The sequence below is a fragment of the Oncorhynchus mykiss genome, chromosome 10 (assembly GCF_057628025.1).
Source record: "Oncorhynchus mykiss isolate SJ-2025 chromosome 10, ASM5762802v1, whole genome shotgun sequence".
NCBI classification, from domain to species: Eukaryota; Metazoa; Chordata; class Actinopteri; order Salmoniformes; family Salmonidae; genus Oncorhynchus; species Oncorhynchus mykiss.
The window spans coordinates 30,618,073-30,630,901 of record NC_143031.1 but is presented as its reverse complement, the minus strand read 5'-3'; the positions used below and the strand labels follow the sequence as shown (position 1 = coordinate 30,630,901).

Below are 12,829 nucleotides of genomic sequence, written 5' to 3'. Positions count from 1 at the left end.
AACATGATCTGAAATGATGGTCCAGAGGTATTCAGGCAACCATTCAAGGTAAACAGGGGTAGCAGGTTTATGGATGTCTATGACGTCCGTGTGTGGGAGTCAGTGGCGGCATGAAATGTTTGTTCACCACAGCTGGGAGGCGGCCCAGCTATTATAGTCTGATGTGGCTGATACTTAAACACCCATAATGAAATGAGCATCAAATAGCTCTCATGCCATAGCTCTGTGTAGCTAACACATAAGCCTAGGTGACACACCTTTTAAGGGATCAGAGAATATTTGTGGCATCGTAGATAATAGTACTACTGGTATGTCACTGTGCTATTGCAGTAATGGGTATCCTAGCTTCTTTCACTGGTAGGACTATGCCACTGTGGTATTAGGCCTACACATTAACAAGTAGCTTCCAGTAGTTCCAGAGCTTTGTTTAAGCTGTGTCCAAGTTCTATGGATGGGTCTCTATGACAGGGATCATCAACTAGATTTTTTTTTTTAATGGATGTTCGGGGGCCTGGAACATAATTACAAATAATTTGTAGACTGCAAATTGACCGTAAGAAACCCCAAAATATATAATATTTAACTAAAGCATAATAATTTCAAACCTTGCTTACAGTTGTACACAATCATGTTTCACTATTATGAGTGTGAATACTTGGGAACAGATTTCCTAAATTAAAATCACTTGGAGCTGATTGTCTGGTGTTTTTACAGTCTTTTATGTCCAACAAGGAAAACTTGTTTTTGCTCAGAAAACTTGGGGGCCCAAATAAAACCACCCGCAGGCCAAATTCCTCCCGCAGGCTGCCTGGTGGGGAACCCTGCTCTATGGAATACACCACACACACTTTGGAATAAGGCCGGCAGCTGAGGTTGAGTTTGCTGAGATGTGGCTTTGACCTGCTGTGATTATTGCGAGAGAGCTTTGACACTGGCAGTACAGGAAGTTTGGCCCTTGGGGAGTCCAGCTCTGACTCTGAGAAAAATATGAAATATACATGAAAGACTAGCTTAGCTTCTGGATAGTGGTGAAGTGTGTGTGTGTGTGTGTGGGGGGGGGGGGGGGGGGGGGGGGGGGTCTGGGATGACAGATCCAAAATTCATACAATCACTGCACATTTAAAAAATAAATAAAAAAGAACAAAAAAAGCAATGAGGCTAATGCAACAGATCAGACTGTTTAGATTAAAATGTTGATACAGTTTGATTTCTGCATATTATAAGCTCAACAGTGGGAATGTTCCAAAATACCATTAGCGGGAAAACATTGTTCTCTTGCTTTATTTTGTTTCTTTTTTTATTCCACACCAGATACAAACATACACATGCGAACAACAACTTACAGATGCACACAAACAATGACTAAATATCATCTCTCCAGATCCGCATACTCACACCCCCATCCCTAGTGCCTGCATTATTGTTTGCGGCATGGCCTTAAATTGTACCAATTTGTTTTTCTCGGTCGCCCAAGTTATTTCAATAATATACCATTTGATTTTTCCATTGTGTTAATGATGGCGGATTGATTGATTTCCACATTTTTTTAATACTTCTTTTCAAGATAAATGATAAGTGATGAGAAGAGAATCATCCAGCCCATTGGGTATCTCACTACACCCCCATATGCATGTCTTGAAATATGCAAACAGATGGACTAAAAGTAAGTTTACATTGTAAAACTTCTGACAACCAACTTTCTTGCTCTGCCAATGACTTTTGGACTTTATAACATTCCCAGAAAGCATGGATATTTGAGTCATTATTAGTTTTACACTTAAGACATGACTCTGCTGTTGTGCTGTAGAATTTGTGAACTTTGTCTCTTGTATAATAAATTATATACATTTGTTTATATTGGATTAAGCATACATTTACTTTAACTGTAATTTCGTTAGTTATGCTCCAACAGTCCCTCCATCTTGTGCCAACATCAGTTCTTTTTAAGTCTTGGTTCCAATACAAACATTGTTTCTGATGAGCAGTTTCATGTGACAGAGATGAAAATTAAGAAAAAGGAGAGATATAAAGATGCATCAACTAGCATGGGTTACATATATGACTAGGATTATGCCTTATGCTGCTGGACAATAAAAAATAATTTGGTTTGAAAACCAATAGAATATGAGAAAAATGCTGGTTTCAATGGCATATTAAGATTTTATCAAATAATTCCCTCAACATTTCTATTTTAGTATTTTGGCTAGGCTACTTTGGAACAAGGTAAGACATGCTTCATAAAATGTCCAGGTTCTAAACAATTAAGTTTATTGTTAAACCGTTTCAAAATGCTGACCGCCTCTGCTCAGATTCAAGGTGGGTTATGTGCGGTTCTCAATAGGCACTGTCCTTAACTCTCCGGTCTTGTAACCATTATCTGAACAAACCGTGCCTTGTCGATAGAATCAAGCCTTTTGAGATTAATGCTAATTGTCCGTTGTTATATTTGTCATACATGATTGGCGTTTAGCCTATATTTATGCAATTAAGTCTCATTAACTTTTGCCAAAAATGTCTGGCTCTTCCCTCATGTCAGCATTGGTTTGGTATGCATATCATCTCTACTTTGACATGTAGGCTTTTTTATTTAAGTGGCCTAAATAAAATAAAAAATGATTTGAATATTATTCCAATGTTGGCCTCTCTGATTCAATTCTGAGTAATTGTTTAATTTTGTGATTATTTGTACTTTTTTTCTTGTCAAATCAATATTCTTCTTGTCCGCCAATTTTATTTTCTTGTCCCAGACAAGAGGACAAGCGTTTATGTCGAGCCCTGGTGTGTGTGTATGTGTGCGTGCACACGTTTCTGGGTATGTGTGTGTGTCTACGATACATATTGTCAGGCTTTGCTTTCTCAGTCAGTGGTGTCAGAACTACATTAGGGTTGGGTGGTATCCAGATTTCCATACTTTCATATCGTGCCTGTGCCATCCCAGGATATACAGTATTACTGGTAGTGCACACAAGGGGAGCCTTTTCTTTAAAAAACATTAAAAAGTAACTTACCAGAATGCTAACAAAATGCTAACAAGTACTAAGGAATCCCCGTAGAAGATGCTAGGTAAATGCTAATGAGCACATACATTTTTTTACTACTAAGACAGACAACCCAGATCGTAAAGTTATGCAAGTATCTCAAAACGCAGTTTGCAACATGCACAACATAAATATTAGATAGTAGGGACCTTAATCCAGGAGGGGATTGTCTCTGCTGCAGTTACATTGAAGCTTGATCTTGCAAGCTAATGTGAGCAACTTAGCTAGCATTAGCAAGTTAGAAAAACCCAGCTCGAGATAATTTATTTGTCACATTAGATTTGGCACATTAGATAGTTAACTTAATAGGTGGCAAACATTAGTAGTGAATTTCATACAAGTGTAACTTGATCACCTCACTTAAGTTGCGCTGCAGAAGTAGCTGACCTCAAGAAGCTCCCGTTTTGCTCATTGTGCTTCTTTGTAAACAAACAACTGTTTTGGGACACTTTGCCTCAAACAACTGTTTTGGGACACTAGTACCCTTAAGCTTCATAATAAAAATTATGTGAGAGGCGAAATGATGATCTGCTTTATCTATTACCTAGTGCACAAGTTGACTGCAGGTATTTATTTATTTTTAAAACGTATGAATATTCCAATTTAGGTATATACACTACCGTTCAAAAGTTTGGGGTCACTTAGAAATGTCCTTGTTTTTGAAAGACATTTTTTGTCTTTTAAACTAACATCACAATGATCAGAAATACAGTGTCGACATTGTTAATGTTGTAAATTACCATTGTAGCTGGAAAGGGCAGATTTCTAATGGAATATCTACATAGGCTTACAGAGGCCCATTATCAGCAACCATCACTTCTGTGTTGCAATGGCACGTTGTGTTAGCTAATCCAAGTATATAATTTTAAAAGACTAATTGATCATTAGAAAACCCTTTTGCAATTATGTTAGCACAGGTGAAAACGGTTGTTCTGATTAAAGAAGCAATAAAACTGGCCTTCTTTAGACTAGTTGAGTATCTGGAGCGTCAGCATTTGTGGGTTCGATTACAGGCTCAAAATGGCCAGAAACAAAGAACTTTCTTCTGAGACTCGTCAGTCTATTCTTGTTCTGAGAAATGAAGGCTATTCCATGCGAGCAATTGCCAAGAAATTGAAGATCTCGCACAACGCTGTGTACTATTCCCTTCACAGAACAGCGCAATCTGTCTCTAACCAGAATAGAAAGAGGAGTGGGAGGCCCCGGTGCACAACCGAGCGAGAGGACAAGTACATTAGAGTGTCTAGTTTGAGAACCAGACGCCTCACAAGTCCTCAACTGGCAGCTTCATTAAATAGTACCCGCAAAACACCAGTCTCAACATCAACAGTGAAGAGGCAACTCCAGGATGCTGGTCTTCTAGTACACAGGGAGAGGGCAGAGACTGTCTCACAGCATGGGGGATGGGATTATTTCTACACACTTCCTGATTCACTTTAGGTTACTTTGAGGATAAGGCCATGGTTTAGCACACACATCAGTTTCCTTAGTCCCAGGTGCTGCACAGATGCTCTGGAGCTGCTGACGTGGACACACAGACACACACACAAATACAATAAAAAGTCTTATGCACATGTGGTGAAAGTAGCTGACACATTTGATTTAACATTCAGTCTATGTGTTGCCCTGAAACATGTACAATTGAAATGTAATCATGTAATTTCCAATAAATTATAAACTGGTGAAATGCTGTTATACCACATTCACCGCGTCTGTTTTTGTCCGGGACAACAGGTTGGCTAACTAACGCTAAGTCGGGACCTTGGTAAATTTAAAGCGGCAATATGTAACATTTGGGGTGACCTGACCAAATTCACATAGAAATGTGTGTTATAGATCTGTCATTCTCATTGAAAGCAAGTCTAGGAAGTGGGAGATATATTTTATGTGCGCTATTTCTATGCTTTCCTTTTTCAAGTTTTAATTTGGGGTCTTTTACTTTCGGTTTTGTACACCAGCTTCAAACAGCTGAAAATACGATATTTTTGGTTATAAAAATATATTTCACAGCGGTTTAGATTCTCGACACTATATTTGCTTGTTTCGCCACATAAACTGAAATAAAGCAAACTATTTCAATTTTAGCAACCAGGAAATTTCTACATAGTGCATCTTTAACAGTGAGTGAGTGAGTGATGACCATGAAAACATGCAAGACTGATGGCTATAGCTATGTTCCACAAATATATTTTTCTGGCTTTATCTCTCTATTTGTGGTATTTTACCTGGCCTCTCTGGCTTGCTAGGTAATCAATCATCTGATGACATCTGCAATGTTGTAGACCAATGTATAACCATCTGATTACCTGTTTGTTAACGTTCACGAGCTGCATTTGATTGCATGTGATCGTATCCACTGATTTTTCTGCACGTGAAACTTTTCATGACGCAGCAGGGAAATGGGTTTATTGTATGCCTGTATTTAGACTCTGACAGTGGTAGTTGAAGTTCCCATACACACAGATGTCCCTAAGATGGTATACCGTAAGCTTTCACAGACTCCAAAACATTCTCTACACAATGTTTTCAGCTTAGGGAAGCCTGATGAAGACAATTTAGAGTTGTGAATGCTACTCCAGGACAAGGGTTGCCTGCCCTTGGACTAGGCTGTAGCAGACCTGTTTGCTGTAATATAATGGGATGTAGCGTAATGTAACATCAGCAGCTGTGAAAGAAAAGACATGGTCTGTTAGTCAGTGGTTGCAAGTAGCTACAGATGAAGCAGCTGTAATAAGAGAGAGATCCCCAATGAGGTGCAGATGTTGGTTATGTTTTAAAGCTACGTTTATGGGAGCCCAGGGCCAGAAGCACTGCCCTGCTGCCAGACTAAGGTGATTCCATCTGTACAGCGACTCAGTAGCTGATGGCCTTTTTCCTGTGTGGGAGCCAGGCAGCCACTTGGTAGCCTGGTCCCAGATCTGTTTGTGCTGTCTTGCTAACATATGCATTTGCGTTACAGTTTGAGATCTGGGACCAGGCCAGGCCAGGCTAGCCTCCTGGGCCCATGGTCACCGATGGAGAATGGAGGTGAAAGAGGGACAGAAGAGCTGGGTGCAGATCAGCTACCTTGGCGTCTTATCCTCTTCTTCTCAGCATCAATAGGAAGCTATTATTGTTTGGCGTTGAAAAAAACTTATGTTAGAATGAGTCATATGAGGACAGTGGAGAATCCCTCCATTGAATAAATATTATTATATATTTTTTTTACTTTGATCCATTCATGCAAGTGTTTCACAGGGACAAGTTTTTCACAGTCTTTCGCTTTGTGTGTTTGCTGAACTGCCCTAGTTGGTACTTGGTAGGGCAATCCTGCCCATGCACAAATAGCCTCTGCATCTGTGTACATTTTTCCTCCTTCAATTTTTATAGTGTTAGTCAATAATTCGATATGATTTGAGGTCAGTCAAATGTGGCAAGAGGGATAAGGCAACATACATTTCACACATTTTTCCTTGGAGGGAAGAGAATACTCTCAATGAGTTTACAAAGAGAGAATATTCCTCTATTTTCCAAGATGATTCAGGGTTCTACTCTAACTTTCACTGGTGGCACTGGCACATGATTTGGCCACACCAATTTTATAAAAAATAAAAAAAAATGATTGCTAATGACCTGGACTGTGTCCCATTTCTTAACAGTTCACCTGATATGGATGAAAAAAATAAAATCTAATCCAAAGTGCTGGAGTACAGAGATAAAAAAAAATGTATTATTGTAACTGTACTTTGAGCTCACTGTATAGTATTGTGTGCATAGTCAGTGCAAGATAAGGTCAGTGCAGATAGTCCTGGTAACCATTGAATTAGCTATTTAGCAGTCTTTTTTAATATATATTTTTTAAAACTAGGCAAGTCAGTTAAGAACAGATTCTTATTTACAATGACAGCCTACACCGACCAAACCCGGACGACACCTGGCCAATTGTGCGCCGCCCTATGGGACTCCCAATCACAGCCGGTTGTGAACCTGCCTGAAATCAAACCATGGTGTCTGTAGTGACTCCTCAAGCACTGAGATGCAGTGCCTTAGACCGCTGCGCCGCTTGGGAGCCCAGAGTCTTATGGCTTGGGGATAGAAGCCTGTTGGACCGAGAGCCGATGCTCCTGTACTTTTTGTCGGACGGTAGCAGAGTGAACAGTCTATGGTTTGGGTGACGAGAGTCTTTGACTATTTTCAGGTCTTTCTCTGGCACAGCCTGATATAGAGATCGTGGATGGCAGGGAGCTCGGCACCAATGATGTACTCGACTGTCCCACCACCCTCTGTAGCGCTTTGTGGTTGAGGGCGGTGCATTTGCCATATCAAGCGGTAATGCAGCCAGTCAAGATGCTCTCGATGGTGCAGCTGTAGAACTTTTTGAGGATCTTTTCAGCCTCCTGGGGTGGAAGAGGTGTTGTCGTGCCCTCTTCACGACTGTGTGGACCAAGTTAAGTCCTTAGTGATGTGGACGCCAACTTGAATCTCTCAATCCGCTTCACTGCAGCCCTGTCAGGGTAAATACTCTCCCCTCTTTCTCCTGTAGTCCACGATCAGCTCCTTAGTCTTATTGACGTTGAGAGAGAGGTTGTTATCCTGGCACTATACTGCTAAGTCTCTGACCTCCTACTTGTAGGCTGTCTCATCGCCCTTGGTGATCAGGCCTACCACCGTTGTGTCGTCAGCAAACTTGATGATGGTGTTGGAGTCGTGCATGGCCACGCAGTCGTGGGTGAACAGGGAGAGCATCTTTTCCTATGGTCATTGTTATTGTCAGACTCGTGGCCTCACTAATGACTACTGTAAATCAGTAGTAAATCCATAGTGGTTGCCCGATGACACGGATTACCAATGTGACTTGTGAGTCAGTTGTCTACTTGGTAAAAATCTCAATATTGTATGACAGTGGTTCCCAACTCCAGTCCTCGAGGACCCCCAACAGCACACATTTTTGTTGTAGCCCAGGACAAAAAACACCTGATTCTACTTATTGAGGGCCTGATGATTAGTTGCCAAGTTGAGTCAGGTGTGCTTCACAACACAACAGGCAGCAGCACAACATGGTAGCAGCACAAACATTGTTAGGGACAGACAACAGCACGAAGGGAAAAAGGTACAGACAACATTACATCATACAAAGCAGACACAAGTGTCAGTATGACTGTCCATTATTGAGCCTTTCAATGTAGAGATGGAGACAAAACTGTACCGTTTGAGTGTTTGTTGCAGCTCATTCCAGTCGCTAGCTGCAGCAAACTGAAAAGTGGAGGCCTTTTACAGAATGTGACTGGCAAACGCGTGTTGTATGTTTAGCTTTTAAAATAAAATCTGGGGAGGGGCTGAGTATAAGACTGTATCAGCTGCATATAAATGGATGAGAGAGCTTCCTACTACCGGCTTAATCCGGCTCTAAATCTGAATGTGTGTTTCTGTGTGTGGTGTCAAACAGGATGTGGGGCCTCTAACCTGCTCTGCTCATTAGCCAGCCTTTAAAACAACCTTTTGTGTGGTATTGTACAGTGCAGTACAGGGGTGTGGTCAGGGTTTCCTATTTTACCACTCACAAAAATCTTGAGCTTTTCGCATCACAACCCAGTGCAGCAATATTCTCCAGCTTATTATTACCCACATTTTCTATGGCCTTGGCATGTCATAGGTTGACCGTTTCAAATTTGAACATTTGGAAAATGTGTAAAATGTGGGCCCCACCACAAATGTTCAACCCTCAGCCCTCCCTCTTCTCTACTGAAGCTAAAGCTATTTTCCAATGAGACAAAGATGAGCTTTGTCAGTGTTATCCTAGTGTTTGGACTTCACTTCAACACAGCCAGGACATTTGGAAGTGAGAAATGTTGTCCACCAAAAGGCATCTGCCACTTTTGATTAAAAAAATAGTGGTATAGTCAAAGACATGACTAAAAGAAGAACACATCTTACTGAAGTAACTCAACACAGACTCAGTTCTCTAAAGTGATATAACCATACAATGGGGTGGTTGTGTCCTCTACAATCTCTCCTACACATGATCTAAGCCTAAGGTATCTGGAATTAAATGACAAGCTACAGTGTCCTGAGGGGAGGGAACCAAAGCACAGGATACAAAGAAAGCAATGAGACATGCCGTAATCAATTTCAAAAATAATTTGTGACAAAATGCTGAATATTAAAGTTAGCAAATATCTTACATGATCATGTGAAATAAAATAACATCTGTCTCCTGTCTCCTCTCCCACCGTCTGTACCTCAGCCTGGAAAAATAGTCAAAGTAGGGAGGGAGACTTCCTCGTGGCTAGACCATCTCTCTCTCTCTCTGTGTGTGTGTGTGTGTGTGTGTGTGTGTGTGTGTGTGTGTGTGTGTGTGTGTGTGTGTGTGTGTGTGTGTGTGTGTGTGTGTGTGTGTGTGTGTGTGTGTGTGTGTGCGGGAGAGAGAGAGAGGGAGGGAGGGAGGGAGGGAGGGAGGCAGCCACACATAGCCAGCACAGGGGCAGGCTGCTTCCGTGTCTTGATCCGTGTATGTGAAGGCAGCTGAACTGCTCTTGGCCCTGCTGCTCTTTCTCAGTGCCTCTCTGAACCAGAGGTCTGGCTGTCGCATTGCCCTCTAGTCGCAGTGCTTTGTGTGTAGTCTGTCCAACTCAACTCTGTCTGTAGTCAGTGCCTCTATAGTGGGAGGTACTGTTTACAGGGCAGGGTCAGTTTCTGGGAAGGAGTCATCAAAACACTTTGTGCGTGAGGCTGCTCAAGACCAGTGCGTTTTGTTTCTGTGAGTACACTTCTTCTCTCCCTCTGCCTAGCCCTAGCCTAAGTGTTACTGTTTTGAGCAATGTTTTAGAGATCTTACAGGGGCATGGGAAACTCAGAGCATTGGAGGCTTCGAACAGGAAACTTTGAAGTCATTTGAGGCTTGAGAAAAGTTGTAGGAAACCGTTGAACTTGAAAATGTATGTTTTTTATGACCATATCACTAAATCTGTTATAGAACAAATATCCACAGATCTTTTAACATTCCAACAGTAAAAAAATGTATCTGAAGTCACTGCTATAATACTAATGATGTTTGTCATAGTTCTCCAGCAGTACCTCTCCTTTGGACCCTGGGTTATTTAAAAGACTACATTATTTAAAGACTAAGGCAGCGGCTACTCTTCCTGGGGTCCAAAGAGAAAACAGAACACAACAAATAAAATACATAATATACATACCACTACATAATACAATTCAAATGCATAATACAAAATATATAAAAATGTCTCTTCACAGTCCTTGTGATGCTCTAAGGTGTTCTTTTACCTAGGTTTTTTTATCTGGTTTTATTGCTAGCTTGAGCTACCTGGGGTAGCAGCGAGTTCCATGTAGTCATGGATCTATTTAATACTGTGTGTTTCCCAGCCCCTGTTGGACCTGGGGACTGTGAAGAGACCTCTGGTTGCATGTCTTGTGTTGTACGGATGAGTGTCTGCACTGTGTGACAACTGTTTGAACAGACAGTTCAGTACCTTTAACATATCAACACTTCGCACAAAGACCAAAAGTGATGCGATCTGTCTCTCCTCAACTTTGAGCCAGGAGAGATTGACATGCATACCACTAACATTCGCCCTCCGTGTACATCTACACTACCGCTCAAAGGTTTGGGGTCACTTAGAAATGTCCTTGTTGTTGAAAGAAAAGCACATTTCTTGTCCATTAAAATAACATCAAATTGATCAGAAATACAGTGTAGACATTGTTTATGTTGTAAATGACTATTGTAGCTGGAAACAGCTGATTTTTTAAATGGAACATCTACATAGGCGTACAGAGGCCCATTTTCAGCAACCATCACTCCTGTGTTCTAATGGCACGTTGTGTTAGCTAATCCAAGTTGATCATTTTAAAAGGCTAATTGATCATTAGAAAACCCTTTTGCAATTATGTTAGCACAGGTGAAAACGGTTGCTATGATTAAAGAAGCAATAAAACTGGCCTTCTTTAGACTAGTTGAGTATCTGGAGCATCAGCATTTGTGGGTTCGATTACAGACTCAAAATGGCCAGAAACAAAGCACTTTCTCCTGAAACTCATCAGTCTATTCTTGTTCTGAGAAATGAAGGCTATTTGTGTCAGTGCTGAGCATGTTGAGTGCTGCATAGCGGAGCACATATCAGAGGATGCGATGAAGCAGTGCAATATTCAACCCAACATCCTTTCTCCAACCAACTGCCAAATTGAGACCAGCAAGGACTCAGGAGCCCCTTGCTCATGTTCTTACTGTGGTGGTGGATGATGCTAAGGGAATGAATCAGGTTCCTTCACACCAATGTTAGCTACAGTATGTTCAGCTAGCGTTAGGCTAATTGTGCACATCTGCTCCCTCAGATAAAGACAGAGACACTGAGCCTGGACTGGGTAGAGAGACAGTACTGGAAGCCCGCCAACATAACCTGTTTTACTGTACCTTCCCTTTGAGATCAGCACACAGTTTATGGAGGGAGGTCTCCCACTGTTTGACATTATAGACTCTAAAACGTTTGAAGTTAAGCTTTTTGTAGACTTATTTCATAGGGTAACTTGCTTTTGAATGTGAGATCAGAAGTGTTGGTTTGATCGTTGTAACTCACTGAATGTGTGTTGTTCAAAGGATAGCCTAGCTATGTTATCCAAACAGTTTGTTGTCTCCCCTTCAGGAGAAGGCAACTAGGTTCAGCCGTGGGACAATTTTTGGCGGAGCTGTTGGTTGGGGGGATAATAACGTGGACACTGCAATTTGAGCACAACTAAGTCCAAAAAGAGATTGTAATTCTAAAATAACGATAATTCCATACCTTGATTACATAGAGACATGATCGCATGTCTCTTTGGTGAACAGATTTCCTAAATTAAACACATTTTCTGTTGAATTCCTGGTGGGTTGTTCCACCCCAAAAGCACAAGAAAGGGGATTTCGACACCCACCATCTCAGATTGTTCTGAAATCGTTTATATTGTTAGAAACAGATAACATTAGCATTCCTGCATATTGTTTTGTTTAAGTACAATTTGATCTCTGAGAAATTAATCTAATTTATTGCACCCAAATTGGTCATTTTAATGTGATTCATATAATATTCAATAAATATAGAACTAAGATCTAGACATGAGGAATCCTGAAAAATGGTCAAAAGCCACCCACGGACCTCCCCCCATACACCACACCAATCCCACCCCAACAACAAGTATATAGAGTATATAGTATCAGTTGTCTATGTTTGACAAGTAGTATGGAGCTGCGGATTGGAGTATTGTTTCTTTATTCTATGTCATGTATTCCCAGTGAATTTGGTGATGTTTTTCCCCTGTTCAGTGAAATTAGTAATTAATATGTCCCGTCCTACATCCTGATATTACTAAATGCTGACCACTAGATGGTGCTGTTCCAGCTATTGGGTGAACTATCCTTTTATCATTAAAACATGTATCACAGAATAGCAGGAACAGAAACAGTTAGAACCTGGTAATATCAGGATGTAGGATAGGAGATAAACCTAACAACTTCAAATAATATTTTTTTATGAACAGGGGAAAAAAACATCACCAAATTCACTGAGAATACATTAGCTTACATTATGATGAAGAAACAATACTCCGAACTGCAGTTCCATACTACTTGTCAGATATAGAGAACTGATACAGTTTACTTGCCTGTTGCTCATCCCTGAATTAAAGGATGTCTCAGAAGTGTTTCACTCACATCTTAATCCCAAACTGATAAGAAATGTTCGTTGGCACAAGCATTACTTATCTAAACTCAGCAGCCTTTTGGAGTGTTGTTAGCCCAACAGATGTAGGATCTTAATTTG

The 12,829-nt window shown here is 40.9% G+C and overlaps 1 protein-coding gene across 9 annotated transcripts in view; it reads left to right on the top strand.

The window, feature by feature from the left end:
- Window positions 1–12,829, top strand: part of LOC110533632 (cytospin-B) — a 166,525-nt gene that overhangs the window by 22,413 nt on the left and 131,283 nt on the right. For 3 of the 9 annotated variants that reach the window (XM_036990047.2, XM_090186334.1, XM_036990048.2), the window contains exon 1: window positions 9,476–9,774. The exons of 4 other annotated variants lie outside the window; for them this stretch is intronic. The gene's annotated coding sequence lies outside the window, so the exon portion shown is untranslated. Of the gene's footprint in view, window positions 1–9,475; window positions 9,775–12,829 lie in introns of those variants that run through there. 2 more of the 9 variants (XM_090186332.1, XM_090186338.1) reach the window with 1 other exon arrangement.